Source organism: Mesoplodon mirus, assembly GCF_964341445.2.
Source record: "Mesoplodon mirus genome assembly, chromosome: 17".
Classification (NCBI taxonomy): domain Eukaryota; kingdom Metazoa; phylum Chordata; class Mammalia; order Artiodactyla; family Ziphiidae; genus Mesoplodon; species Mesoplodon mirus.
In genome coordinates this window covers 51,744,131-51,770,031 of record NC_138993.1, presented here as the reverse complement: position 1 = coordinate 51,770,031, position 25,901 = coordinate 51,744,131, and the positions used below count along the sequence as shown (strand labels likewise).

Genomic DNA, 25,901 nt, shown 5'->3' with positions numbered 1-25,901 from the left:
TTTCTCATGATGAGCCAAGCCACTGACTCCTTAACTAGTTTGTATATTTGTTCCAACGCATTCGTCACGCTGTAGCCAGGGTTATCATAAGAAAAAGTAGATCATGTTATATCAGTACTTGAAAGCCTTCAACAGTTTCCTGTCATTCCTTGAGATACTCTGCTAGGTCCTGTGTGATCTGGCCTCTTTCCACATCCCCAGTCTTCTTTGTGGAACTTTTCCAGATACCTCACTGGCTCTCACATCCTCCAAGAACTGTTCTCTGTCCAGAGAACCCATTCTCTCCTCTTGCTCTAGCTCTTTCCACTCATCATTCACATTGCAGCACTTTCTCAGAGCAAGTCAGGGCCCCAGGTCTCCTAGGCGTCCTTTTCTATTGTTAATAGCACTTATCACATCTTTTCATTATATGTATATTTCTATTTATTTAGGTTATATACACCATATGATTTTTTTTTAATTTATTTATTTATTTTTGGCTGCGTTGGGTCTTCGTTGCTGCGCGCAGGCTTCCTCTAGTTGCGGCGAGCGGGAGCTGCTGCTCGTTGCGGTGTGCAGGCCTCTCACTGCGGTGTCCTCTCCTGTTGAGGAGAACAGGCTCTAGGTGCGCGGGCTTCAGCAGCTGTGGCACGCGGGCTCAGCAGCTGTGATCCGCGGGCTCTAGAGAGCAGGCTCAGTAGCTATGGCGCACCGACCTAGTTGCTCCGCGGCATGTGGGACCCTCCCGGACCAGGGCTTGAACCCGTGTCCCCCGCATTAGCAGGCGGATTCTTAACCACTGCGCCACCAGGGAAGGCCCTACACCATATGATTAATATCTGTCTCACCCTTGCTATGAGATTGAGGACCATGTTGTTTTACTCACCATCGTATCCTAATACTATCACAGTACCAGGCACATTCTAGGCTCAATACATAGTTATAGAATAAAGGAATGAATGAATAAATGAATCCCTATCCTACGTCCTGGCACATAGTAAGCCCTCATAAAGGAGACTTTTATTGTTATGATGGATATATGTAATGGTGGTAGTTCTCTTAGCATTAACCAGAAAGATCAGGTGAAGGAGGTTGTACAACCACATCTTTGGAATTGTCTATGTCTCATACACCCCTGTTGCATGCAGAGAACTGGACTGGGGCTTCCCACACACTCACTGTGACCCCTGGTGCTCACACCTCTGGTTTGACAGCCTGATTCTCACTTCCTCTGTCTCTGACCCTGCCGCGGCCATCTAACTCAGCCTGCCTTAGGTTTCTTACTGCTTTCACTTCCTGTTTGCTTACTCAGTGTTATACCACATCCTGATTTCTATGTTTGCACCTCAGCCTGGTAAACCTAAAAATGACTTTTCTCTGATGACCTGCTGGCTTTCTAAGGTTTAAAATGCTGCTCTAAACTCTGACTAAATGAGGTCACTACAGCTCCCTGACATGAATAATGTGATGAAATGAAGTCATAGAAATGAAATACAATAGTCTCTTTTTGTAAAAATAGAATAGTAGGAATGCTTCCTGATGTCTAACACGTTTACTCAATCCTGATATCACATCAGCATGTTTCATAAAAGTATTTTATTCATACCTCTTATTTAGTGCATTAACAACAAAACTTACTGGGTTATTTCCCCACCCCCATTATGTTTGTGTTTAAACTTTATGGTCCCCCATCCACCTTACTAAATGTCCTCTTTTTTAGATTAAACACTTTTTTCAAGGTCATGTTATATTTTATCCTGGCTTCTCAGACATTAACATTGTCACTTAGTTTAGTATAATCTGAAAACTCGATGAGAAAATTCTCAATTATATTTTCTGTCAGATTTATTCATTGAAATTACCGTGAGTTAGATCAGTATGTCTGTTTAAAGTTTTGAAAATATCAGTTATGTGAAATATTTCAAATGTCTGAAAATGGGATTGAACGATCTTTCAGTAATATTAAGACATTCCTTCTCTAAAAATATATCTGAGTTTGCATCCCATCAGAGACTTAAATCCAGACTAGATGAAACATAAGAAATGTTGTTTAAGGAATATTCTTTTATCACCTGTAAGATTAGGTTAACTGACATATGATGTGCTTTTTATTTTCTTACATCATGATTTTATGATCCTTTATTTACAGGATCTATAGGATTTTCAGTCTGAATACAATTCATTTGTTTGTGTCCAAGTTATTTTCCTATTTAGTACATAGCAGTTTCCATCCTAATGTAGCCTCCTGATTTAACTCTCTTTTTAAATATTATTTTAAAATCTTAACTGTATGAAGGAAAATAGATGTAATATTTTAATGCTGGCTATGTACAGATCCCGCTTGAGATTTATATGGAAAGCACAAGAAAATAACTTCTTTCACTTCAGAATGGTTATGTCTTTAATAAGAAAACAAGAAGTCAAATGGCATCTTGGGATGTTGTGTCTTGAAAACAGTCTGTGTTTTCATGCAAAGAGTCATCTGCTGAGGCACACAGGCAGCTGCAGACCCGTCCCACGGCTGAGAAGAGACTTCCCGAGAATCCTGATGAGGCTGCTGCCTGCAATCCGTGGGGTAATGGCTGACCTCTGACCCTGTCTGACAGCCAGCACTCTTGTCATCCTGCTGTGCAACAAGTCAATGAGGCTATAATTACGTTGCAGACAACGGGCTGCAATTATACATTCAAGTCCCAGAGTCTGGAAGGAGGGAGAAGATTGTGGCTGGAAGGGGATGAGGCGAAGTCAAAAAGTCACAAGACAAACCACTTTTTGATACTTTTTCTCTAAAAAAGCATGACTGTAATGTGTGCTCCCCGAAGAGGAGGATCAAACCGCATGGAAGAGGAGCCATTCTCTGATTCAAAACACCATGAAAACATGACTTTTAGCAGATGGATACACCGCAGTTTATATGACCATCTAATAAATAAAAAGGACAACTATGATTCCCAGAAGTTCCTGTGTAAATGCTGTTTACTGATTCTAATTCATTTGAATTAAACAAACAAAAATAAATTAATAAGAAGAAGGGACCAGACTGGGACTGGGAGAGATGTGGCACATAGTCATATTTTTCTTTTTCTTTTTAAATTTAATTAATTAATTTATTTTTGGCTGCATTGGGTCTTTGTTGCTGTACGTGGGCTTTCTCTCGTTGCGGCGAGCAGGGGCTACTCTTCGTTGTGTGCACGGACTTCTCATTGTGGTGGCTTCTCTTGTTGCGGAGCACAGGCTCTAGATGTGCGGGATTCAGTAGTTGTGGCACGTGGGCTCAGTAGTTGTGGCTCGCGGGCTCAGTAGTTGTGGCTCGCAGTCTCTAGAGCACAGGCTCAGTAGCTGTGGCTCATGGGCTTAGTTGCTCTGCGGCATGTGGGATCTTCCTGGACCAGGGCTTGAACCCGTGTACCCTGCATTGGCAGGTGGATTCTTAACTACTGCACCACCAAGGAAGTCCATATTTTTCTTTTTTTTTAATGATTTTTTAAATTGAAGTATAGTTAATTTATAATGTTGTGTTAGTTTCAAGTGTACAGCAAAGTGACTCAGATAGATAGATAGGTAGATAAATAGATAGGATATTCTCTTTCAGATTCTTTTCCACTATAGGTATTACAAGACATTGAGTATAGTTCCCTGTGCTATACAGTATGTCCTTGTTGTTTACATATTTTACATGTGGTAGTGTTTATATGTTAACCCCAAACTACTAATTTATCTCCCCCCATCCCCTTTGGTAACCACAAGTTTGTTTTCTATGTCTGTGAGTCTGTTTCTGTTTTGTAAATAAGTTCATTTGTATCATTTTTTAGATTCCACATATAAAATGATATCATATGATATATGGCACACATCCATATTTTTCCATATGTTTTTTACCAGATTGACTACTTTGTTTTCTCTACTAAATTTTTATAAAGTCTAGGAACTCTTTATTAGAGCAAGCCACAGTTATTCTGGGCAAATATTTGTAAAGCCCTATTTTCAAATATGCAAAATATTTTGCACCAGCAAATTAAGTAGGTTGAACAGCATAGAAATACCAATAGAAGTAAGTCTGCCCTGGCTGCCTTTGAGACTATCTGTAACATTATCTGGCATCTTCAGCCCTCTGTATCCAAAGTTATAGACTTACCACATAAGTTAGAGTTCTCTTAGGAAGGAGATAATTTGTATTTGTTGATCAAAATTCTGACATTTGCTGTTTTGTGTCTGCTTGAATGCCTCTACGGCTAAATATCCACCTCCTAATGGGGCAGCCCATGCCGTCTTGAAATGGCACTATCAAAAATGTCTTCCTCCTGTTAAAACAAAAAACTGTTTTTGTTATCATCCATAGGCCCAAACCCTCTCCTTAGTATACCAGTATCTGGCCACATTCCACTTGGAAGATCTCTTAATATTTAAAGATAGCTATAATGCTATTCTCCCCCACCAAAACATTCCTCATTTATTTTCTCTATGACAGGATTTCAGCCCTTTTAGCAATTTCTTATGCACACATATCCATATACTTTATAGCACGTAGAACTAAAAATTCCAGAGGTGTTCAGTGCAATCAGTGGAAAACAGTCTGGCACTGCCCCCTTCATTGTTCTATAAATACTGTTGGGGTTTTTTTGGTTTGGTTTTGTTTTTTAATTTATTTTTGGCTGCGTTGGGTCTTCGTTGCTGCGCACGGGCTTTCTCTAGTTGTGGTGAGCGGGGGCTACTCTTCGTTGCGTTGCATGGGCTTCTCATGGTGGTGGCTTCTCTTGTTGCAGAGCATGGGCTCTAGGCACACGGACTTCAGTAGTTGTGGCACATGGGCTCAGTAATTGTGGCTCTTGTGACGCTCAGGCTTAGTTGCTCCACGGCATGTGGGATCTTCCCAAACCAGGGATCGAACCTGTGTCCCCTGCACTGGCAGGCAGATTCTTAACCATTGCGCCACCAGGGAAGTCCCCCTAATAATACTCTTGTGATCACAGAAGTTCTCTGAGCTCCCACATCAAAGCGTTGCCTCTCTTGGAACTGACTATAAACCAAAACCCCAAAGTCTTTTTCACACATGCTCCAGTGTGTGTGTGGTTTTTTTTCTACACCATCAAGCCATTAGCTCTGACCAAGTCATTAATTCTGACACTATCTACCTGGAGATAGCCTCAGGTCTCACAGGGTAAGGACTCAGTCCTACAAGACTTCCCCCACTTCTGGCTTCTGACTGGCTGTAAATCAGAGGTTCCCACAACCCCCTCTTCAGCTTGAATTAATTACTAAAGTGATTCATAGAACTCAGAAAGAACACTACTTACTAGATTACCAGTTTATTGGATATCACTCCAGAACAGCCAGATGGAAAATATGCATAGGGCAAGGTATGTAAGAAGGGGGGCTATGTCTCCATGCCCTCTCCCAGCAGTCCACTCTCCCAGAATCTCTGCATGTTCACCGGTTGGAAGCTCTATGGACTCCATTCTTTTGAGGTTTTATGAAGGTATCATTACATAGGCATGATTGATTAAATCACTGGCCATTTGCAATTGATTCAATCTCCAACCTCTCTCCCTCCCAGGAATTCAGAATAGGATTGAAAGTTCTAACCCTCTAATCACTTGCTTGGTTCTCCTGGCAACCATCTCGCCCCTCTGTGGGTTACCTAGGAGCTTACCAGAGTTACCTCGTTAACATAACAAAAGACACCTTGATTGCTCTCACTGCTTAAGAAATTCCAAGGGTTTTAGGAGCTCTGTGCCAGGGACAAAAAACAAATATATATTTTTATTATGAATCAGAGTCTCACATATGCTAAGCCACATACATTGTTTCTCTCAGGTTCTTACTTTGCTTTCTTGGACCCAAGAGCCAGTAGTTCTTACATTTATATTTGTTAAAATGTATCTTGTTCATTTCAACTTCATAATACCAATTTTCAATATCATTCTAGATCCTGATTCTGTCATTCAAAGCCTAAGTGCCCAATAAAATGTTATTAATGGAATAAATCAAGCAAAACTATAAGAAATAAAAATAAATGAGTTATAGTTTAATATCAATAAAATGATATGATATTATAATCACTGGGGTATGCCCTCCACATTTCATTCAAGGAGAATAATTCAACTGAACTAAACTAGGCTCTTCCACTAATATTATGTTAATCTAGTAGTAAGGAGTAAGGTCTTGGAGTCAAACAACTTATGTTCATGTATTGACATCGCTTTTTGCTTGTTGAGTAACTTTGGAAAAGTTTACTTGCTCCCTAACCTGCAGTTTCCTCGTCTGTAAAATCAGAATATATCTCTCGTAGGTTACATTAAATATCACATTAAGTATTAAATGAGATAACAGATATATTTAGTACAATGCCTGGCACATAGTAAGTGCTCAATAAATGATAGCTACAAGATAATTATTACTTGAACACTTTTGAATAAAATTATTCAACTCTTTTCAAATCTATTTGTTTTAAATCTAGTCCATATTTTCCAATCTCTTTCACTAAAATCTCATAAGAAAACTTAACAAATGCTTTGCAAAGGCCTCTAAATGTTTGTCATCTACCTATTATATACTCTTGACTATTCAATAAGGTAAGCCCATGAAAGAGGGACATGAGTTTAGTTGGATGTGACTTCTTCCAAATGTCTTAGGAAATTCATGTGATATCCTAGTAGTTATTCCTTAAAATATTCATAGTCTTTTAAATATCCAGTCAAGATTTTGCCTAGAATGAATGTCAAATTCATATCTTTGAAATAAGTAAACTTTGAAGTTTAAGTTAGGTCAGACTTTTTTCTAAATATTTACTCTCACTTATTTTTCTTTAACCAAGAAAACTTACTTATAATGACAGAAAGCATGAAAGGAAGAGTACTGCAAAATTCTCTAATCATACATTATTCAACTTTCACAAAATTATTTTTCAACCAGATTTCTTCTTCTAGAAACCAGAGTAAGTGCCCATTATGTATGAATATGCCAACTAGCAGAATTAATTTATAGATTGATTTCAGAGCAATAAATTCATCCCTAGAGGAACAAATTCCAAGACTGAAGGATATTTAATGTTATACACTCAGGTAAACATAGAAATATGTATACTAGTCATCACAAATAAACATCAAAAAATCTGAGGAAATGTTATTGTCATGTACCAGGGAAGGCATTGAGTCAGAAGATCTGGGTTTAGCCACTAACTTTCAATTAATGTTATTTCATCATGAAGCCTTGTATTTCTCATGTACAAAATGAAATGAAATGTTTGAATAAGATGGAATTGAAACAAATATTAATATTCATGACAAAATGAATAATTATTATGTAATTCCTGAAGTTCTTCCAGCTCCAGAATTTTGTCTTTGATTTTGTGGTTTTCATGAAAAAAATGACTCAGAACTCATCAAACACAAGTTAGCAGACAACTTTCATCTTGTCTAACATTGATATATCAATGTTAATGCCTACTTAGCAAACATATCAATGGATAAAGATAGATGATTACAATAACTGTTTGAGAGCAGAGAAAAAGTGAAAAAAAATTGATTTCTTAATTTCAAAGTGTCCCTCCATTAATCTCCATTGCTCTTCTCCAGGAATTCTTTATATTTCAAGTAGTAAAATTCAATACTATCCCCTCTTCCCTTGACCTTGTCTACTTCCCTCCCCTTCCCTATGGCCACCATTTCCACCCCTGGGTGCAGAAAAATCACTGTTTGTGGAAAACAGTACAGTATGATTCAATGAAGATCAGGATCAAAGGAAAAATGGATGAACTGTCATGACCATGATTTATTCAACTAAAAAGGAAAGGGCGGGGGGCATTCTGGTTGTTACTGACTGAATCCTCTATGGAAGATAATGGCCTCTTACTCTGGGAGAAAGAAAATCTCATCCATTCAGTTCATCTGACCTATAACAAACTCCAAATAAGATATCTATGAAAACTTGCAAGGTGGGAAAAGGCCATGAACATTACAGTAGCCTAGAGGGTTCTTTGTTTTTCAGAGCCCTTATAAATGTCTGGATTGAAAGTTAAATGAGAACACAAGCTTCCCCTCATGTGTGATTTAATGACATAAACACTTTAGAGCTACGCTGGCAGAAGACAATTGTACAGTCTACAAATGTAAAGAAACAAGTAAAAAAATATGAAAACAATCCATTGGTATCAAGAATAATTGGGCAAATCACAAAATGGGTGGTGCAGATATATACCAAATTTTCATTTAAGCCCCCCTTGTTCATTTAATTAAGCACAGCTCGGGGGAGCACTTACTCTATATTCTGCACTGTGCTATGACCTATAAATAATTGGTAAGATAAGGGTCCTGCCCTTCAAAGCATAGAACCAAAGAGCTTAGTGTCTCCTACGGAATACCACTGGCAAAGCTGGCATTTACACATTACTATAAATTAGAAAAAGGCTGTTGACTTAGGCAAAGCTTTTTTGGTGGCAAGAAACAGATTCGCATAGTAAGTTAAGAAAAAGAGTGGAACATACTATAAAGACTCAGTGTAACCTCTGAGACAAAGCAGTGGCAGCAACACGGCCAGGGCTGGCCAAGAGCTAGAGCTAGAGCCGGGAAGCCTTTAGGAACAACGGCTGTTCTCCAGAATTGAAAACCCAGCTATCTTTTCCCCATTGTCTCTAGTTATCCTGCTTCGTGCTGAAGATCCGTTCTCTCTGCTTATCTCTCAGTTCATGTTGTCGCAGAGTAATCGCCCTATGGCTGCCTTAGCTTCAGCCCCAGAACACTAAGTTTGCATGTCCTTCAATGTCTGGCATGCACACTTGGCCCAAATTGCTGTGTCCCAACTCCAAAATCAGGGGGGGAGAGAGTATAATTGGCCCAGCTGAGCACGTGTTTCCCTATAATCCAGTCATCTGTAGTGAGGGATAGAGTCACATATTTTAAAAAATCTGTCTTCTGGGGCACTCCCCTGTGTGGATGACAGTTCTCCTGGAGGAAATAAGAACTGGACAGGCACCAGAACTTGTCTGAGTATCATGTCCAATCTACAACTTCTAGCAGATATCTTCTTTGATAAATAACTGTTATTATATATGTAGTAGTATGCAGACTCAAGGTAGGCTACACAGAGTAAATCTAAGGTATAAATTTTTTTTTTTTTTTTTTTTGCGGTACGCGGGCCTCTCACTGCTGTGGCCTCTCCCGTTGCGGAGCACAGGCTCCAGACGCGCAGGCTCAGCGGCCATGGCTCACGGGCCTAGCCGCTCCGCGGCATGTGGGATCTTCCCAGACCGGGGCGTGAACCCGTGTCCCCTGCATCGGCAGGCGGACTCTCAACTACTGCGCCACCGGGGAAACCCCAAGCTCCTTTCTTGATCTTTCCCATGAACACCTAAGTGAAAACCACAGGGAGGGGGTGAGGGAGGAGGTCAAAACGGCAATGCTAATGATATTACAAGGATATTACAATGTGGCCAAGGTTACTAGAGGGTAACTTGAGACCCCCTCTGCGCATGTGTTGGGCTGGGAAATCTCCCTGACCACAAAAATGATGGAATTGCGGGGCGGGGCGGGGAGGGGGGTGCTTTGTCTTTCACCCAATCAGGGCTCATAGTCCAACAGTAGTTTATCTCCAAGTCCCGTGAAACAGGTTGCAGCAGGTCAACCCAAAGCCTGTCTATCGCCTACCTCAAAGCGCATGCTCCATAGTTTTCATGGTCAAGAGTTTCTTGCTCAGATGCTCCAAAGTTTCTGTTTCACATGCCATTCGTCAGATGCTACAAAGTTTCTGTTTTCGATGCCATTCCTCCATGCCTCATGACCTCATTACGTGCAAAACAAGGAGGTGGCTTTGCCTTCTGCCTAATACTTATGCAGGAGAGGACTGTCCCTGGGCCCAGACCTATCTTTCCTGCCTAAGAGGTATTTTTTCCTTGTTTTACTTATTACACCGTAGTATTATGATTCAAATTATCAGCCTTTTCAGATATTGGAACTGTATTTAAACCTGTTCTGGGTTACAGCCAGGCACTGGGGAAATTAAAAGCGTAAGCAACAGCAATAAAGACAGGGACTTGAGAATCCATATTTAAAAGCTGATTTAGAACATCTAAATTAGATTTTCAAGTGTTAATCAGATTTCACATGTTAAAATAGTTGCTAACAAATAAAAATAGCTTTAATTTTAATATTTTATTCTCCAATATATCATACCAACTATAAAATTTTAGCAATAAAAATAAATAATTTGAGAATAGGTTTGTTGTGTAGGCATTGGAGTGAACAACTCACCTGTAAATTAATTAATGAATAAGAGGCTAGTAACAACTTTCAACAGCAGTAACTAAGGAGACAGGCAGTTTTCGTTTTTGAACTAATCCATTCTAGGTTTAGAAACTGGTTATGGAAAATAGGAAGAGGAATACCAAGTTAAAGTAATCATTGAATATTTTAATTTTCTCATATAGCGAACAACATACATTTTGTATTTGCAATACTATTTACAGTCTGATTGTGTAGAATTGAGGGAAAAAAGCAAAGAATATAAATAACTAGAATGGAATTTTATTTTGTTCCATTCTTTTATATGAAAAACACAGATTAAATTAAGCTGACATCAGGATCATATTAAGAACCCATAGGAGAAGCAATAAATCACACACTATATTCCTTTTCTCCTCTGTCAGCAAAGGACAGTAAAATGATAAGTATTGTTCAAAGGGCATAGAAACCCCAAAAGTGTCTTTTAAATAAAAGACATTAATTTCAAAATAAATAAATAAAAAACATTAAATTAAAATCAGTAGAGTTTTACTCTACAGTACACATTTATTTTTTCCAATACATTTATGAAAATATGGAAATAATACAGGAAAAATGGCTGAAAATGTATCCTTTAGTCTTACTACTTCCTATTAATTATGGTTAATTTTTTGGTGATACCTTTTCAATATGCTTCATCTGTCTAGTCTTTGGGAAAGAAAAGTACTAACTTTAAGGACACATAAAGCATTTTGTGTCCTGCTTTCGTTGTGCTCCACTTTTTTCACTTAACATTATATCATGTGTTTTTCATGCTATTCAAAGGCATCACTTTTAATAGCCACATGTTATTTAAGTGTAGACAAATTTCTTAACTGTGCCTCTATATTTTGACTTACACTTTGTTTCCAATTGTTATTATAAATAATACGTGAACATCTTTAGACACAATGTTTTTTCTTTATTTCCCAATGATACATTCTCAAAAGTGAAATTCCTGGGTCACAGAGATGTTTTAAGTGTTCATGTATTTAAAGTAACTCAGCATAGTAAAATGAACAGACGTCTTAACTGAAATCCAGAGATGTGAGTTCTAATCCCAGCATTTTTTCTAAGTTACTTGGTAACTTTGGTCAAATGAGTTCGCTGCTCTGGTCTTCAGTTTCCTCACCTATAGTATAAGGATGACTGAACTAAATTATTTTAGGGTCTTAGGGTTCCTACTTTGGTTATCTATGACTGCATAACAAATCACCTCAAAACCTAGTGTCTTAAAACAACACTCATTCCGTTATTTCTCATGATTCTGTGGGTTGACTGGAGGTCAGCTGTATGGTTCTTCTGCTGGTCTTGCCTGTAGTTCCTCAGGCAACTTCAGTCAAATAGTGGCTGCATATTCAGTTTCAAAGATGGAATGTCCAAAATGGCTTCATTCATGTGCCTGGCACCTTGGCAGGGATAGCTAGGCTTAGGTGGGATACTGGGGCAGCTGGATTTCTTCCTCTCTCTCTGTCTCTCTCTCCCTCTCCCTCTCTATCTTTTTTGGTCTCTGTCTCTATTTCCATACAGACTCAGAGTGCCTTCTCTTCATATATCCTTCCTATATAGTATCTTCATGAGGTCTCTCCTTCAGAACAATACGACCTGTTACATGACTGCTCAGGCTTTCAGAAATGCAAACACATTGTCACTTCTACCCCATTCTATTGGGAAAGCAAGTCACAGGATCAGCTCAGCTTCAATGTGAAGAGGGCAGTACAAGATCTTGAATATTGGGAGGCATGGTTCGTTAGAGGCCATCTTTGGTGAGTAGCTGTCACATAGTATGTGACTAGAACAGTGTCTTCCAAGGTCTAGGATACTAATTGCGTGAAGATTGTAATCCATGTATAGCAAGTACGGGTAGCATTCGGGACAGTGTGGTGAGTCTCTGTTGTCAAAGATGTTCATTTCACCAGAACACTCAATTCTCAACACTTCTGGGGGGAAAAGGTGCACTCTGTAATTTTCTCCAAATAATTACACTATGTTCTTTGTGTTGACAATCTCCACATTTACATGTCAGCCCTCAGCTGCCCAGAAGATATAAATAGATTGAAGCTCCCCATACCCTACCCTAAAGAGAGTACATGGGAGGAGATTCACCCTGTCTGAAAGTAACTGAGTTCCCTCATGTGGAGTTTAGAGGAAGGTGAATCTGACTGGATTTTACTGATTCTCCACATGATTGGGGAAATCAGAAAGAGATTAACCAAAAGTGAGTCCCCAGATTAATGGAAAATGAAACAGCTTTGCCTAGCCTCTCCTAATAAAAGATAAAAATCCTTTCAATAGATTAATTTTGTTACTTGATAGCTGAATATATACACTAAATTCAATAGAACTGAGACTGCCAGGCTGTGACAAAACCAAATAACAGCAAACAGAAAACAAAGCCAGACTCAGTAGTATTCTATTAATCCTCAGTGCCAGATTACACATGCTTGAGGAGAATATGCTTTTTCTCCCACGCTATGGAAAATGGCAGCTTCTTATTAAGTCTATCTCTTAAAACTTAAACATTTGCTCTTTTCCCCCGACTGCTTAGCAGTGAGAGCTAAAGCGTCTGGAGCATTTTATTTATTTACATGGCATTTGCCTTGACATTTTCCAAGTAATAATACATAGTAACAGAGACATATGAGAGTTCTGTATCATCCTTTCCCTCAGGGCTAACCGGGCAGGAATAGACCTCTAATGCAAAAATCCACTGAGCAGGATAATAAATAACAGGGCATAAAATGGGGAAAATAGTTTCCAAATACAATCTTTAAAAAATACAGAAGAGAACACTATTCGACCCAAAGTGAGGTAAGGGCTCTTCAACTTTCACATTTTAGAGTAGGTTTCAGCCTCATTAGTGGATCCTTTCCCACTCACCAGGTTGCTTCTAAATCTGATAGCACTTTTTTTTTTTTTTTTTTTTTTTTTTTTTGGTTTCAAGAAATATCAGTGGGGCTTCCCTGGTGGCGCAGTGGTTGGGAGTCTGCCTGCCGATGCAGGAGACACTGGTTCGTGCCCCGGTCCAGGAAGATCCCACATGCCGCAGAGTGGCTGGGTCCGTGAGCCATGGCCGCTGAGCCTGTGCGTCCGGAGCCTGTGCTCCACAACGGGAGAGGCCACAATGGTGAGAGGCCCGCGTACCACAAAAACAAAAAAAAAAAAGAAAAAGAAATAGCAATGACTTCTACGGTGCTTTGTTAATAAAATGGTTCTTGTTCCTAAGTAGTAGCTGAAATATAGAGAGATTTTTAAACAGCATAAAAATATGATTATTCAAGCCACGCTTACTTCCTACGAAGCAATTAAGCATTTATTCAACAAATTCCTTGTGATTGCCAGCTCTCTGTAAGACACCACGCTAGGCCGTGGAATTACATGAGGGAACAAGATATGGTTTCTTCCTTGAGGAAACTTTAAAGGCTGCAATAGACCACTAAGCAGGCTAGAGTCCAAAGAAGTGGCATCTAGTCAATCTAAAGGTTCAGGGAAGGATACTCAGAGATAATATTTAGGCTGAGAGAGGAAAGATGCAGAGGAGTTGGTCAAGGAAGGGGGAGCGGCGGTTGTATATTAGGATTCTACAGAGAAACAGGACATTATATATATATACATCTCCATGTATATAGAGAGATTATTATAAGGAACTGACTCATGTGATTGTAGAGGCTGAAAAGTCCCAAGATCTGAAGTTGGACAGCTGGAGACCCAAGAGCCAATAGTGTAGTTCCAGTCCATGTCTGAGTGCCTGAGAACCAGGAAAGCTGTTCCAGTTAGAAAGCTAGCATGCTCTAGACCCAACAAGAACTGATATTTCTGTTTGAGTCTAAAAGTAGGAAAAGACTGGTGGTCCATCTCAACCAATCAGGCAGGAGGAGTGGCCTCTTACTTGAAAGAGGGCCAGTGTTTTGGTTCGATTCAGACCTTCGACTGATTGGATGAGGCCCACCCACATTAGGGAAAGCAGTCTGCTTTACTCAATCTACAAACTCAGATGTTAATCTTATCCAAAAACACCCTCCCAGACACACCTAGAATAGTGTTTGACCAAATATCTGGGCACGCCATGACCCAGTCAGGTTGACACATAAAATGAACCGTCACAGGATACAATGGTAGAGCAAAAAAAGGTGGCTGTGGAAGCACTGGTCCTCAGGGAGGAGGTTTTTAAGCAAAGGAACAGCAAATGTAAAGGCCCTAAGGGCCAAAGATGGCATTAGAAGGTCTCTAGACTTTTGGGATTCAGAAGCTAACACTTAACAGTTTATACTTCAGGATATTCAATTCTATGCTGAGACTGAGAAAAGAAATCACACATCCTGAAAAAGCCCTATACAGCTTACTCTTGTGTGCATATCCTTCAGCTTTTGTATCCTGTATGTGTAACTTGTGTTTCACCAGCTTGTCCCCCACCTGCTCCTGAAGAGCCTTTAGTTTTCCATAAAGTCCACCCAGTACAGTTATTTCTGAAAGTCTTTAGAGGAGAATGAAACTGTCCACATAGATCGGTGTTGCTCAACCAGGGATGATTTTGTTCCCCAGGGGACGTTAGGCTACCTAGCTAATAAGACATATTCAGTTTTCCTACCTGGAGGAGGTGCTACTAGCTTCTCTCCGGTAGAAGCCAGGGATGCTGCTAAATACTCTTCAATGCATAGGATGCCCCCATCACAGAGAATTATCTAATCCAAAAGATTCAATAGGCAAGTGCTGTCAGCCATCACTGGGACTTCTGGGGTGAGCCAACAAGTCTAAAAATGGAACCTCTTCTTATCTGATATCCCATGTCTGGGGTTTGTTTGGACCTGCTCCACCAGAGCCCAGGACTACAGGCTTCCCTCATTTGCTTTTGGGTGACTTTTACAGAAGAGTTTCAGAAACATTCATCACTGATACTTTATGCCATTGTGGTCTTCTTGCCTCTGACTTCCACCTGTAGAGTCCCTAGCCTTTGCCCTCAGAGGAGCTGTTTGGCCTGATTACTAGCAATTCCCACCAGCAAGGTCTCCCAGTGTACACTGTTAAGATGTACAATAATAATTAGCCCTTCAAGGGCATGCATTCCTTAGCAGATTCTGTTCTAAATGTTTTATAGACATTATTTCATTAGGAAAACAATGAGTTTTACTTATTTTACAAATAAAGCTATTAACGCTGATAAAAGTCAAGTAGCTTTCCCAACTTGTACTGTTAATTAAAAAAAAAGAAAGAAAAAACAAACTGGAGTTTTAGGTTGGAACCAGTTCTATCTGACTCCTAAACTGTGTTCTCAATCAATGAACTAAACTGCATGAAACTCAGGTGACCAGACTCCATGGCTGACTGTGGCTTTGCCCTTTGTCCCTAGTGAGACCCTTCTCACATTCCCTATTTTCTCACCCTAAAAGAGATCCAGCTTAACAAAACATGAGCAAATAATGCAAGTTTGGGGGAAAATAGGGAAAAGTTTTCAGTGTAATATTTTAAAATATTTATTTAAACCACATTTGTTCTTTCCTCAAGGCCCCTTTCCAATCCAAGTATCTCTCCATCTCCTTAACTCTATACCCATCTACCAACAAACACACAATCCTTATCATTTCTTTTGTTGTACTGAACAATTCAGCTTTCACTCTCAGTTTGGAAACCCCAACAAGTTAAAAAAAAAAAAAAAAAAAAAAAGGAAAGGAAAGACAATCAGAAGTTAGCTGTTCCTTTCCACCTTAAAAAACATGTCATCTGGGCTTCCCTGGTGGCGCAGTGGTTGAGAGTCCGCCTGCCGATGCAGGGGATACGGGTTTGTGCCCCGGTCCGGGAAGATCCCACATGCCGTGAAGCGGCTGGGCCTGTGAGCCATGGCCACTGAGCCTGCGCGTCCAGAGCTTGTGCTCCGCAACGGGAGAGGCCACAGCAGTGAGAGGCCCGCATACAGCAAAAACAAAAAACAAAAAACAAAAAACAAAAAAAAACATGTCATCTGTTGTTTCCAAAGACTGCCTCTTGGGAGTTTCTGTGTCAGAACTTTTATGAAAGTCTTCATTCAAAAAAGAAAAAGAAAGAAAGAGAGAGAGAGAGAGAAGAGGAAGGAAGGAAGGAAGGGTGGGAGGAAGGAAGAAAATCCCTGCATAGGTTTGAGGGAATAGGGGGAAGTTCTATTGCTAAGAAAATAAAAATTCTCTGTCATTGGTAAGTACATAATTTAACCAGCCTCTGGGTTCGCTTTCAAGATTTGCTTTACTTGAGTGCAAGAGCCTTAAGGAATAGTGGTAGTCATATGAGCTACTACTATTATGTGCCAGGCATCAAGGTAGCTCATTCATTTAATAAAGGGGTTAGCAAACTACAGTCCAGAGGCCAAATCCGGTCCATTGCCTGTCTGTGTATGGCGCACAAGCCATACATAAAAATAGCCTTTAAATTTTTAAATAGTTACATTTTAAATGGTATGCAGTTAGTTACATACCATCCTCAGTTCTGCCTCTTGGCCAGTCCTTAACTTAAATCAACCATTGTGCAAAGTAGAACCTGTCATTATCCCCATTTTATAGATGAGAATACTGAGGCTTAGAGTGGTTAAGTGATTTCTCTAAGGTCACAGAAGTGGCAAGTGGCAAATCCAGGATTTCAACTTACATTTTCTCATTCCAAAGCCACCATTTCTAACTACCATACTATCCAGTGATGTCCCTGTCCCCATGGCCTGGAGCCAAGAACATGTATATTTTGATAAGGTGAAATATAGTTTGAAGCAAGAGGTGGGTTCTTGCTTCAACTCTCACTGGGCAGCCCGCCATCATCCCGGTGCAGCACCACCAATGTGCTCCTCTGGAGGTGCCCACGGCATGTGCTGCTGGACTCATCAGCATGTCACATAGGGCTCTGCATCCGGCGGAGAGAGAACCCCTTTCCCAGAAAGGTAGAAGAATCAAAGCAGCGCCCCTTGTGCCCTGAGGAGCACAAAGTCTCACAAAGTTCCTACTGAAACAGCCCCACAGCCCTCGCAGGATGCGGACACGATTCCATGAGCATCTGGGTTAGGAGATAAATGGATGAAGCCAAATCTCATGCTGTATTTGGAATTGGCCCTCTTTGCCGAGAGCTAAGGCTTTTTTTTTTTTAAACTGGGTATCTTGTCTGCCTGTGAGAAGTCCTTTCTCAGGAAGTTCTCCAGTCTGTCATGCAAACTCCCTTCACCAGGTCCAGACACAACCACAGTGCAGGGCTGGGCTGAAGGAGCTAAGCTTAGACCACTGTTTCCCTATAATGACTAGGGAAACATCAGGGAAATGTGACAAATGAGCATGTATATCAAGGGAATATAATGATAGACTCTAGTGCTTTTTTTTTTTTTTTCTTTTTTCCTTTCCCTGTAGAGTTGAATAAAAAAATACATTTCCCAGCAGAGGAAGCTCATTATAAAATAAGATTCATCCTCGAATATTCCTTTCTCCATAGTCACAAGGTTGTCCCAAAGAGGTGACATAAAGTACTGCTCCTGATCATGACTCTGGACTACCTGAGTTCAAACCCCAGCTCTGTGGCTCTGGAATAATTCAACCGTCTGTCTCCCTACCTGTAAAATGGGGACAGTAATAGTGCCTGCCTTATCCATCATTGTACTGATCATAAATGTAAAGCGCTCAGAATCATGTACATATGGCACTAACTATGGTGTTAAATGCATCCCACCCTCAAATACCTCACAGCTTCAATCTTTCAGGACAAAATAAGGCTTTCCCACAACTTTCACTTAGTGTTCAATTTCCATTATGTTCAATTATGTTTTTCTGAGACAGAAAAATATACTAGGTTCTCTAAAATATATAATAATAATCAATATGAGTTCTGAAAGGACATTACTTTAAAGCAAAAGTGTTTTAAAAAGAAGTGTTTAGAAGCATATATGAAAAAAAATCAGCTATTATAATGATATAAAGTTATATGCAATGCACTGTAATTTTTCATCTTTAGAAACTTCAAAGCAAGTGATATATATATATATATATATATATATATATTTTTTTTTTTTTTTTTTTTTTTTTTTTGCGGTATGCGGGCCTCTCACTGTTGTGGCCTCTCCCATTGCGGAACACAGGCTCCGGACACGCAGGCTCAGCGGCCATGGCTCACGGGCCCAGCCGCTGTGGGATCTTCCCGGACCGGGGCATGAACCTGCGTCCCCTACATCGGCAGGCGGACTCCCAACCACTGTGCCACCAGGGAAGCCCGCAAGTTATATTTTGACATAAGCTTAATAAAGATCTCTCTCCTTTCCTCGTGCTTTTTCCCAAATAATTATGGATTCTGGCTTCTTTTCTATTAGTGTAACTTAAAATATCAAGGTATAAAACATAAATAAAAAGATTGAGTTTCTTTGTTCTCTGGATTTTTGCTTTAAAGACAGAGAGTAAGACTAAAGAGTTACAAGGATATAATTTCACTTGCTACTACCTGGCTGAGAAAAGCCTGAATGTGCTGGTGTGATCGGGTGGTCCTAGGGGCCACCCACTCAAAGCAGACTAAAGAGAGCAAGAAAGGAAAGAAAAGAAGGAAAGAGACACTTGTCCTTTTGAGTCCCCCACCATCTACATGTTCTCTCTGTAGCCCTTCTCAATGGGCTAGGTCTTCTTTTTTTTTTAAATTGAAGCATAGTTGATTTACAATGTTGTTGTTAGTTTCTGGTGTACAGCAAAGTGATTCACTTTTATAGATATATATTCATTATACATTTCATTATATATATTCATCCTATATATATTCATTTTCATATTCTTTTCCATTATAGTTTATTACAAGATATTGAATATAGTTCCCTGTGCTATACAGTAGGTCTTTGTTGCTTATGTATTTTATATATGGTAGTTTGTATCTGCTAATCCCAAACTCCTAGTTTATCCCTCTCCCGCTCTTTCCCCTTTGGTAACTATAAGTTTGTTTTCTATGACTGTAAATTTGTTTCTGTTTTACAAATAAGTTCATTTTATTATCTAGGTCTTCTTTTCCTTTATGCTTCAGCTCTATCTCCTAGCCAGCTTAAAGTCCCTCTGTCTTATATTTTAGGACCTGAAGGTCTTATACTCTGAAAGATAAAAATTTTTTAATATAATTATTATAGCTCACGCTTGGAAATAAAGAGCCTTACCCCCCCCCCCAAATTAATCTCCAGTGGCAGAACTCTGCCACGTGGCAGGCAGTGGGAAACCTATTTTAGGGAAGGGGCACCCCTCAGATGACTGTGATGGCTTCCCTGGTCATCTGTTCTGGTGAACACTGGGCTGGCTACAACACCTGGGTTACTGAGAGGATGAAGCAATAGGAGAGAAAAAGAACTTTATTTTTTGCTTACCATACATAACATGTTTCTGGGAGGTTTGAGAAGAGGGTATGTTTCATCCATGCAGTGACTGGGGATGAGCCAGAGTGGAGAGAGGGAGTTGATTATTATCTAGTATGTATTTAGGTTCATTTTATTGTCAAGAACTTTGCATCTATTGCATTAAAAAAGAGAAGAGAAACTTGCATCTTTTCTCTCTTTGCAGTTGTTGTAGCTGGATAATGGTCATATAATTTTAAACTTAAATTTTCATCTTTAATTTATTTTTCTATTTTATTTAACACAGTCAGATTTTTAAAAACAAAATCTGTGACCCATCACATGCCCTTTCAAGGATTCTGCTTAAGGAAGAATACAAACCTTGATGTATTTTAAAAACTTTACTATACATTAAAATACAGACTTTTTATAGAAGTGTAGTTGCTTTACAATATTATGTTAGTTTATACTGTACAGCAAAGTGAATCAGCTATATATAGCTATACGTATATAGCTATATGTATACATATATCCCCTCCTTTTTGGATTTCCTTCTCATTTAGGTCACCACAGAGCACTGAGTAGAGTTCCCTGTGCTATACAGCAGGTTCTCATTAGTTATCTATTTTATGTATAGTATCAATAGTGTATATATGTTAATCCCAATCTCCCAATTCATCCTACCTTGCCCTTTCCCCTTGGTATCCATACATTTGTTCTCTACGTTTGTGTCTCTATTTCTGCTTTGTAAATAAGATCATCTATACCAATTTTTTCAGATTCCACATATATGTATTAATGTACGATATTTGTTTTTCTCTTTCTGACTTACTTCACCCTGTATGATAGTTTCTAGGTCCATCCATGTCTCTACAAATGACCCAATTTATTCCTTTTTATGGCTAAGTAATATTCCATTGTATATATGCACCACATATTCTTTATCCATTCCTCTGTTGATGGACATTTAGGTTGCTTCCATGTCCTGGCTATTGTAAATAGTGCTGCAATGAATATTAGGGTGCATGGGTCTTTTTTATATATATATATAAATTTAGGGATGGTGAAGCATGCCAACTTTTTTTTTTAATTCATTTATTTATTTATTTTTGGCTGTGTTGGGTTTTTGTTGCTGTGCGAGGGCTTTCTCTAGTTGTGGCGAGTGGGGGCCACTCTTCATCGTGGTGCGTGGGCTTCTCACTGTCACGGCCTCTCTTGTTGTGGAGCGCAAGCTCCAGATGCGCAGGCTCAGTAGTTGTGGCTCATGGGCCCAGTTGCTCCGCGGCATGTGGGATCTTCCCGGACCGGGGCATGAACCTGTGTCCCCTACATCGGCAGGCGGACTCCCAACCACTGTGCCACCAGGGAAGCCCGCATGTGTCTTTTTGAATTATGTTCTTTTTCTGGGTATATGCCCAAGACCCGGCTCCACCCAACTAACTGTAGGCTCCAGTGCTGAATGCCCCACACTAAACAACAAGCAAGGCAGGAACACAAGCCTGCCCATCCGCAGACAGGCTGCCTAAACTCATACTAAGCCCACAGACACCCCAAAACACACCACTTGATGCAGCCCTGCCCATCAGGAGGACAAGATCCAGCTCCACTCATCAGAACACAGGCACCAGTCCCACCCACCAGGAAGCCTACACAAGACACTGGACCAACCTCTCCCACTGGGGGCAGACACCGGAAGCAAGAGGAACTACAACCCTGCAGTCTGTGGAAAGGAGACCTCAAAAACAGTAAGTTAGACAAAATGAGAAGACAGAGAAATATGTTGCAGACGAAGGAACAAGATAAAAACCCACAAGATCAAATAAATAAAGAGGAAATAAGCAAGCTACCTGAAAAAGATTTCAAAGTAATGATAGTAGAGGTGATCCAAATCTTGGAAACAGAATGGAGAAAATACAAGAAACGTTTAACGAGGACCTAAAAGAACTAAAGAGCAAACAGTGATGAACAACACAATAAATGAAATTAAAAATTCTCTAGAAGGAATCAGTAGCAGAATAACTGAAGCAGAAGAACAGATAAGTGACCTGGAAGATAAAATAGTGGAAATAACTACTGCAGAGGAGAATAAAGAAAAAAGAATGAAAAGATTTGAGGACAGTCTCAGAGACCTCTGGGACAATGTTAAACACACCAACATTCGAATTATAGGGGTCCCAGAAGAAGAAGAGAAAGAGAAAGGATCTGAGAAAATATTTGAAGAGATTATAGTCAAAAGCTTCCCTAAGATGGGAAAGGAAATAGTCAAGTCCAGGAAGCACAGAGAGTCCCATACAAGATAAACCTAAAATACAGATTTTTTTAAAAAGAATATAAAGCTGAAAGTGTGTCTATGACTAACAATGTTTTAGGGGGAAAAAAACCTTATTTCAAGGCCATTAAACATTAAATATTTCATTCTTGTAAATTCTTTAGGCACTCAACTTTCCCTCTTAACCAGAGAAATAAAAACACAAATATTTTGTAAAAACACTGTGACATTATGAACCAAGGCATTCAATAGCCATAGTTAAATAGATAGCTCACAACTTTGACTCTTTTGAGCAAAATAAAGCTTTCAAAAAAATTTTATCTAGCATCACATTAATTGCATTTTCCCTAAGATACAAAAATATGTGTGGGGTATAAAATACATCACAATGCTAAATGTGAGCTATGGAAAGATATTACTTTAAATCAATGTGGCAATCCAGAGTGTAGCTGCAGGACTAGCAACAGCTGGCCACAGCTGAAGATTCTGATCCTCCCAAAACCAATGCCTGGAGAACTAGGAGGGCAATCATCAACAAGAGGGAGGTGTCTCAGAACAAGAGACCCAGCCTGTATGGTGGGATTTGGGGATGCTGCCAGGACCTTTTTAGGTAGGAGTGAGTTTGGCAATAGGAAGGAGTGATCCTACAGGTAGAGAGAGGTACTAGGAATATTAGTAATAAGATTGGAATCTAATTTCCATAAATGGAAATTATGGTTCCCAGAAGGAGGCCAAAACCTAGTTTCCAATACTGGGTCAAAAAGTAATATTGGGGCTTCCCTGGTGGCGCAGTGGTTGAGAGTCCACCTGCCGATGCAGGGGATGCAGGTTTGTGCCCCGGTCTGGGAGGATGCCACATGCCGTGGAGCGGCTGGGCCCGTGAGCCATGGCCGCTGAGCCTGCACGTCCGGAGCTTGTGCTCTGCAACGGGAGAGGCCACAACAGTGAGAGGCCCACGTACCACAAAAAAAAAAAAAAAAAAAAAGGAAAGAAAATAAGAGAAGTCACCATGTGCCCGTTCATGTACCTTGTATACATCACTACAACTCTTGTTACAACCTGTCATACATGCGTGAAGACCATGCTTACTTACAGAGGCCAAGGCTCTGGTTGCACAACTGGTAGGGGTGGAGTCAGGACACAGATGTTGAATTCCAAAGCCCCAGGAATACTCTCCCTCAAGGGTGTGGGCTTTTTATTTTTTTTAATAAGTTGAGGTCCAGCTATAAAGAGAAAATGAGAGAAATAAGAGACTAGAATACATTTCTCTACCCGCCAGCATCTGCTATCCCGCCTAGTGCATCATAGGTGCCTATTTATTTGTTAAATTGAATAGGTAAACTTCTGGGCAACTTCAAGCCCTTCCAAACTCTGCTGTGATAATAACAGATCTACAAAAATGGTTTGTTTAATGAAATCTTGAGCACAAATTCTCATTCTGACAAAATCCACAAGTTTATCACTCTGTAGTTCCTTTTGAATCGATTTATAAGAACACCTTGCCCTACAGATTATCTCACAAGGGAGAGGGCCCATGCAGCCTCAGTGGACTTTAAGGATTTGGTTATTATTTTTATTTATTATGTGTAGAGTTCAGAAAATATGTATGTATTTAGTGCAAACCAAATATCTGCTCTTTGCTCTAAGCAGTTACAGCCTCAACTAGGTAAAGAAAATGTATCAGGTCCCAGATACAATACCCACAGAAGTGGCTAAATGTCAGAGGTGCAGGCCTAATTATTATTTATTTATTTTTCTGGCTCTGCTGTGGGAAACTTGGGTCTCAATTCCTCTGAGTCTCAGAATCACAATCTTCAGGAAGAGATTCAGCCACGCCTCTTGTCCTAATCCCTAACTTAGCTCAGGAAACCAATAAGCTACAAAAGGACACGCCAGGATGTTTTCCTAACCCTCAGTAGAGACTCACAGGCAAGAGTGTTATTCATCCCTGTGTCCCTCCTTCCATCCTCCCTGGGGTTAATACATCTGACAAGGTGTCAATATATCCCCACGTATGTTCTTCATTTTAATATAAAAACGATAATACTCTATCCCTGAATCAAAACAGAGGTATTTGAAACTCACTGATGCTGGGAAGTGTATTGTCGACAAAAGAGAAGAAACAAATTGTAAGGAGTCACAACAGTTGAAAGTGATTTTCTTTCAGGTAACATTTCTCAAGCAGAAAAAAAAGGTTTAGTTCCTATGCAGAATTCCAAAAAGAATACAAAAAGAACACTTAAAAGCTTCCTAGCAAGGATCTCAAAGCCATAAAAGAGACGTTGTGTACAAGACCCTAGGAAAAGAATAGAACTTATATTTCAATCTTTGTCATTTAAAAGAGATGCTGTTTTTAAAATAATGAACCACTGACATTTGAATGTGGGCACAATGTGCTAAAAATGCACTCTGAATATTTGAGAGAAAAAGATGATTGGGAAGGCTATACTTTCCCCTTAATGCAAAACGTATGTGCCTTTAAAATAAATTTGTATTTTAATTTTTAAAATTTATTTCTACTTGTCTAGATTTTGTTTTATGAGTCATTTCACTTTTGCAATATTTTGAAACCCTTCTTTTTAAAAACCAGGTGGTCAACTGTTTTAGAATGAAACAATTCAAAGGAAAACTTTAAGCTTTAAACCTCAAATCTATAAAGTTCAGTAGACTTTTTGCAACTCAAAAAGCGTGGCATTATATGATAGTCACCCTTCAAATTCCTAACTTTAGGAAAACTGTTTTATTATGTGATCCTATACACTATCACACACACACACACACACACACACACACACACATAGCCATACACAGTTCCAACTTCTATTATATTCTATGTATATATATATATATATGAATATATCTAACTACTCTTACCTGTAATCCAGATTTTCTTTCTGACAAATGTCTTTAATAAAGTCTTGGAAACTATATGTGATAAGAGGGATACTGAGCTGTGATAAAAGTAGTTTTAGTCAAAAGGAAATTACCCAAAATTATTTCTTTCCATTTGCATTACTAACCTGCAAATTTGCTATCTGTCCGTACATGATCAAGAAATCTAATTTTGGTCAGGTGATTATCAACCTGGTGTTAAATCAAAATTGCATATTTGGGAAGGGGGAGAGATGTTACAATTATGTTCAAGAACAATTATAATTATAATACAAGCTTTCTATGTATGGACAATCAGATTATACTTTGACCAAGGTTTTGCTTAACAGATTTTTAAAAACATTTCTTTACTTGTTTTTGTGTTCTATTTAAAAGAGAGAGAGACAGCGTGTTGTTTTTATCCAAGATCTCTCTGTACAAAGAAGTCAACAACTGTTAGTCAATTGCTTAGGAAAAGAAATCAATGCAGCAAAGTAACACAAACTTCTATTTTTAGTCACTAGGGGCCACATCCAAAATGTAGACAGAAATAAACATGTAATTTAAACATATTGATGTTACAGTCACAAAATAAATTAAAAATTCCGGGAAGGCTTGGTCCATCTCTCAGCGTGTGTGATCATTTTTAGCAGAGGTACAAATGCTGTTGTATATTTGATGCAGAAAGAGAAACATGTGTTAGTATAATAATAACAGCTTTTCATTTCTCCTTTGTGAGAGAAAAATCTTAAGTGACTTCTCCCTGTTACTTTGGGTAATGAAACAATCCTGGAATGTTCGGGGGGAGAATATAGCACATGTTAAGGAAATGTGGATGGCACTGATGTTCCATCAGATGCACTAAAAATAGCTCCGTACTAGGAATTCCTTTTTTATCAAACAACACGGGGGCCAGTTTCTCATCCTATGAACACCGGTGGACTCTGTGGGAAACAGCCTACCCTTTTTATTTTTAAAGCTGATTTTATGCCTTATCTGGAAATCTGAACAAAAAGTCCTGCTAAGTTAAGCGATACACAGCATCTTCTCTACTTGAAATAGAGAATATGGCTGTGATAAATATGATCTAATATATTTTGAAGAAAACCAAATAGTCACATAGGAAAAGTTTATTTATAGTGTCCTGGAGGAAAGAGGAAATAATCTCAAAACTTAAATATTTTGCGGGAAAAACGTCACAAATCTTATCACAGATGATCTAGTAAAAATATTCCCT

General features: G+C 39.3%; 1 long non-coding RNA gene across 1 annotated transcript; it reads right to left on the bottom strand.

The window, feature by feature from the left end:
* Positions 1-1,992: 1,992 nt before the first annotated feature.
* Positions 1,993-23,012, bottom strand: LOC309792412. Its single transcript, XR_014291711.1, has 3 exons — positions 22,887-23,012; positions 4,115-4,280; positions 1,993-2,703 (listed from the first exon to the last, which is right to left on the bottom strand). It is a non-coding gene; the product is annotated as an uncharacterized lncRNA (long non-coding RNA).
* Between the last annotated feature and the right edge of the window lie 2,889 nt (positions 23,013-25,901).